This window comes from Urocitellus parryii, chromosome 8, assembly GCF_045843805.1.
Source record: "Urocitellus parryii isolate mUroPar1 chromosome 8, mUroPar1.hap1, whole genome shotgun sequence".
NCBI lineage: Eukaryota > Metazoa > Chordata > Mammalia > Rodentia > Sciuridae > Urocitellus > Urocitellus parryii.
The window spans coordinates 103,889,374-103,895,373 of NC_135538.1; positions in this window are offsets into that span (position 1 = coordinate 103,889,374).

Here is a 6,000-nt window from a genome sequence, read left to right on the forward strand (position 1 = left end):
ATCTCTGGACACCTTATTATACTGGTTCCTGTGTTTGAATGAGACCTGCTCATCAGCAGGACTCTGGAAGCATCTTGCACAGCACTGGATTCAGACTTCAGCTGAAATCTGACTGTTCTTCTATTCAAAGGGAACATCCATTACCTCCTGAACATAGCTTTGGGTGGTGTAAGCTGTCCCAGAAACTGCAGGGTACTGTTATCACACAAGTAGACCTTTATCAGTTTTAGCCACTCTCTATGTCCTTACCGATTCAAGTTTGAGAACACACTCCTCTGTGACACACAGACAGGGAACAAGAAAGGGAAAGCCCTGTCTGGCCATGCTACAGTTAGTGCCTCATTTCTTGAGAAATCAACACCTGCCACAAGAGAGAAAGTATCCCTTGCCAGCTTTTCTGACTCAGATCCTGTGAAACATCCTCCATAAACTTGATCCAAAAGCAATTTCCAGTTTCATTGTTCTATCAGGAGTGACTCACTGACTCACTCATTTATTCAGGCCACCAATGTTTATTGGACATCTTCATGCATTCTTCCATGTTTAGGAAGTTAACTCCTGATATGAACAAATACTTCATCATTTGTAAGCTACAGAAGAAAATGAACAGTAGCCTAATCCCACCCTCTACTTTATTATATGTTTACAAAATTGCCAAACATTCAATCAGCTCTCCTTAAAGCAGTAGTCTGCTTCCCTTCCTATCCAACAGTATATATATATATATATATATATATATATATATATATATATATATATATATATAGTGCCTGCCACATTTAAAACATAAAAGGTATGTTCCAAAGTATTTGTTCTTAGCTATCAGAAGTCATATTCTATCACACATGTGGAAAAATTCTTAGGAGACCTTGTGAATAATTGCATTGGTTTTTTGAAAGCAAGATTGGACTTCTGTATTTCCTCCATATATATTCTGACTATACTTGGCAAGCCACAGATATTTGGCAAGATGCCTATTATCTCTATGCTTCTTGTCCTCACAAATAAAAAATAGATTGAATAATGATCATGCAGCCAGAACTCAATTTAGTTTACTTCTTTCTTCCCTCTGTTCCCTGGAAATTTTATCTCCAAATGCCCTTTAGGTAGGTGGCGTGAAGATGTCATCATGACAGTCCCCACAGCCTAAAGGCCCTGTAATGCAACTTCAGGTATTTTCATCACAGCTCCTCTGCAATCTCTCCTGGCTATAGGTGGACCATAGAATGTGGAGAAAAACTATGAGAAGGTCAGCTTACAGGGCTGTGCCTTCTTCTCCGGTCCATGGTACTTCCATACTGAAAAGCTCAGTCTTTCATTCAGTCATTCACACTCATCAGTCATTAACTCAGCACCTAGTCTATGATAGACTCTGGGATAAGCACTGGAGATATAAGCACTGAAGATAATTGATAGCACTGTGCTAAGTAGCATCTGTTTTAACACAAAAAGACCAACATAATTTTTTAAAGTGCTGAATGGAATGGGATGCTATTTATCTGAACTCTGTACACAGTAGAGAAGAGCACAAAGAAAATAATGCTCAATTCTACGTGAGTGGAGGAAGAAAGTGAGAATAAAAAGCATTTATTTTTTGACTAGATCATAAGCTCTGTGAAGAGAGAGACCTGATTTTCTGGTTTGTTTTTTTCCCTGGAGACTAATACAGAGTGTCAGTCAATTGTTCAAGTCCTAAAGAAGACTCGGACATAGACTTTGTCAACGGTTTCAGCAAAAGTTTTGCAAAAAGAGAAACTCTTATCCAGAGACCATGGTTTGTGACTCACAGGGAAAAGCTGGGAAATTACTGAAGTGGGGAACTAGTCAGAATAAACCCTGCATAGCCAAACCTCCCACTCCCCATGGGCCCACCCCCAGCATTTCTCCCACAATCACCCTGCCCCCTAGCAGAGAAGACTGTCTTAGGATCTAAATTTTTCTTTAGTGAGTACAAGATGAAGATCCAAAGGTGAAGAACTTCTGTGGTCTTAAGGATTTTCCCCTCAGGCTATGATAGAATCAGGTGGGCCATCATCTGTCACTCAAAGTAAAGCAAATGTCAACAGCCTGGCCAGGTATACTTTGTTCTCACCCAATTCAAGTGTGAAGTAGCTTCACACATCTTCCCAATCCTCAGAAGAAGAAGGAAAAAAAAACTGCTTATATCCAAAAACACTACTGAATTAGAATTGAGGTGATATTTAGAAAGGGAGATGAAGACTTTTTTTATTAGAGCATTACAGTTATACATAGTAGTTGTTTTCATTTTGACAAAATCGTACATGCATGAAATTTGATTTCAATACCCATCCTCCAACCTCACCCTCCTCTCGCCCTCTGTTCTCCTTACTGTATTGATCTTTCTTTCATTTGTTTATTTATTCATTTTTGATTGGTACATATAAATAATAGTGAAATTCTTTGATATAAAATCACATTTATATAATGTGATTTTGTTAAATCATTTCATATTTCCTCCCCTTTCTTGTCCTCCTTTCCTCCAGCTCGACCTCCTTATTCTACTCCACTGATCTTCCCTTTATATTTGCACTATCCAATCCCTCCACCACTCTCTCCTTTTTTCTCTTTCTTTACTTTACCCTCCACGTAGGAAAGAGAAGATGAAGACAGTTTAGGTTTAAACCTCCATGGCATATTATCTGTGATGTCCTCTGCACTGTCTCTTTTCCCCAAGTTCCTATTAGTACTGCACACCTGGATTTTTTTTTTCATCAGTTATTACCCAAGAGGCCCCCATCTCAAATTCTAGTCTCCTTTAAGTCTCTTTTAGTCCCTGACTTCTCTTTCATGGACAACCATGATTTATCTCTGTGTCATGTCTTCCAAATCCATTCATTACTTCCCAAGCATCTATGCCTCAAAAACAACTATCTGACTCCCTGAGCCCACCCACCTTAAAAGACCATTGGAAATTATAAATAATATTCTCAAGAAATGTATACTTACTTTATTGTATGCTACTGAATAATACTGGAAAAGTGCTTGACACAACCTTCTTTTTCTAGTATTTCTCTATTCCATGTTTCCAGTTTTCATTATTTCACATTAGGGCAGTGTATCAGTCTGAATATAGCTTGGGAATTGGCACATGGCATTTGGAATTGGAATTATCTGCATTCATTTCAAATATTTCATCTGTCACTCACCTGCTTTGAGTATTATTTCACTTTACAATGCCTTGGTTCCCTTATCTCTTGAAAATGTGAATGCATGAATTCAACAAAGATGTACTGAGAAATTACTACCTATCATTTGTTTGGTCATTTATTCATACATCAAGTATTTATTCTATATATTCTTATTAGTGCTCATAGGTTTGAACAAACTAATTGATGTGAATCTCTTAACATAGAGTTTTATCATATATTCGTTGAGTAAGCCATCATTTTGCTACCATTGTTTCCTCCATTCTTGAGGAAGGAAATTTCCATTATGAGGAACATAGATCCCTGTTTATACCCATTTCATCAATTTGCCTTATGTTTACCCCCATTCTCTTCATCCCAGCCTCAACCTTAAGGAAGTCAGGTACACTGTCCCTCCTTTTTGACTACTTGAATCTGTTAGCTCATCCTGTATTTTCGAAGAATTAAGAGATAATGAGCTTCAATCAACTCTAACACTCTATTAATTATAGAGCAATCTTTCTGCCATTCCTTGAAGTCATAAACCAAACCCCTGTTATCACTCTCTTGTGGATATATAGGAGTTATACAGTTTATCAAGTTACAAATTAGTTATTATATTATTTATCAGTGAATAATAAATAATATACTTTATCAATTATTATAATAATGAGTATGATTTAATAACTTCAAAATTAAGTTTACATTTTCCTTTCTTCCTACTTAATGTGTCCATTGGCACCTCAAACCAATCCAAATGATGTTACCAAGAATAGAAATTAACTTTCCCCATTGATACAAGTTGGCAGATTCCTGAGAAAGGTTAAGTCCTTATTTTAAATCACTAAGATTTGGGGGGTGATTGTTATACAGTAATAGATTACCAGAACACCATTGTGCCATAATGTAAAATCATACAAGTTGGAATATCAGGATTGTAAAAGCTCTGGAGAGTATCAAGGGAAGTCTTGCTTTTCATAAATGGTCTTAGTAAGTTCAGAGAAGTAAAGTGAGTTGTCTTTGATCAAAGAGAAAGCACTAGTGTATATGCAATTTTTATTTTTTCCATCATTAAGGACCTTTCCCTGTTCTGACCCCATTTCTATGTCTTCTTTCATTTTCTGCAAAAATTTTCACTTATTTGAAATAGTTTGCTTCCAAAAATAATTCAGAATTTATTTTTTCCTAGATAAATATTTATAAAAGGGCTCATGTATTTGATGTTTATTTTTGCTTTTTCTTAACCTTGATGATCCATAATTGCAATCTGTTCTGCAATCACCTATATCAAAGCCAAAACTGGCAGAATAAAGGGTTTGGGGTTTTTGTTTATACTTTCAAGTCTATACTTTTTCAACCTTAAGGAGAAGACATGAAATGTAATATTCCCAAAAGGGATTTGGAAAATACTGTGCCCAAGAGTGAAAAGCAAGAGAAGCCTGCCCTCCCTAGGCTAACTCGGGTGTGGAGAAGGGCGAAAGCAGGTGGTCAGGGGGAAATATCCAACATCCCTTCTTTGTGTCAAATCCCAGGGAGGCAGGAAAGCCTTTTTAAAAATGCTTTTATTAGTGTATTATAGTTATACATAATAGTGGGGTTTGGGTTAATGTATTCATACATGCATATAACAGTTTTTTTTTTATTTCAATCCCCAGTATTTCCCCCTTTCCTCCCCTTCTACTTTACCCTGATCCCCTTCCTCTATTCTATTTGTCTTCTTTCTATTAATTTATTAGTTTTTAATTGCTGTATTATAATTAAACATAAAAGTGAAATTCAATGGGCTAGTCATACATGCACATCACATAGTCTGGTCATTTCATTCTGCTGTTCCTGCCCTTTTCCATCCTTCCTCCTTCCCCCGGGATCCCCTTCCTCTACCCCAGTGTTCTTTCTATTTTCATGGGACTCCCCGCCTCCCTTTTTTCAGTTCTGTAATTCTCTCTGACTTATGAGAGAAGACGTTGGACTCTGACTTTCTTGACCTGGCTTATTTCACTCATCATGATATTCTCCACTTCTATCCATTTACCAACAAATGTCATGATTCCATTCTTCTTTATCACTGAGTAAACCTCCATTGTGTCTATATACCAGAAGGGATGAGGGAAGGGGATTGAAGCAAAGGAGTTTCTCCTCTGATCTGCTATGGAACCTTGGAAAGCATGCTGGCGTGATGAGCATGTTAGTCAGAGGCACATTAGCAAACAAAGAAACTCAGGAAAAAAACAAAGAAATGAATTCCCTTTCTCCCCACAACCCTCATATGACATTTACAGACAAAAAAAAAACCCCACAAACTCCTAAACCTTGAGGATGGACAGAATAGACGTTAAGGAAGATAATGGTTTGATGGGAGCTAGAAATCAAGCCCAAGAAACAGAGGATTCACCACTGACAGTAAATATCCAGGACCAAGATGTCAGCAGTCTGTCATATGGAAAAATTTACACCTAGTCAAGGATCAAACCTGACCATTTACCCCACAGCAAGGACCCAAGAGGATCCAGAGGATCCAGAGGATCCTACATGAATCTGAAGTCCCCTCTCCACCTCATGTACCCAGAGGCCTTCTTGTTAGAAAGGAGAGAAGGAATCATCTGAAAGACTCAGTATATTGAACCAAAAGAAACTGAGTTATTTCAAAGACATCATGTAAATCAACAGTGATAGGGAGCTATGTTTAGATTTACCAGACGTTCGACAAAAACAAACTATCTCAACCAGAAGAGACTGATTTACCAAGTCATTATGTTCTCGTTACAGTGAGTCATGAGCTCAAAAAGAAGATCAGAGAAACTAGGAAACTATACTTCAGATTAAACATGGCATGCTTAGCATAGTGATTTATTAA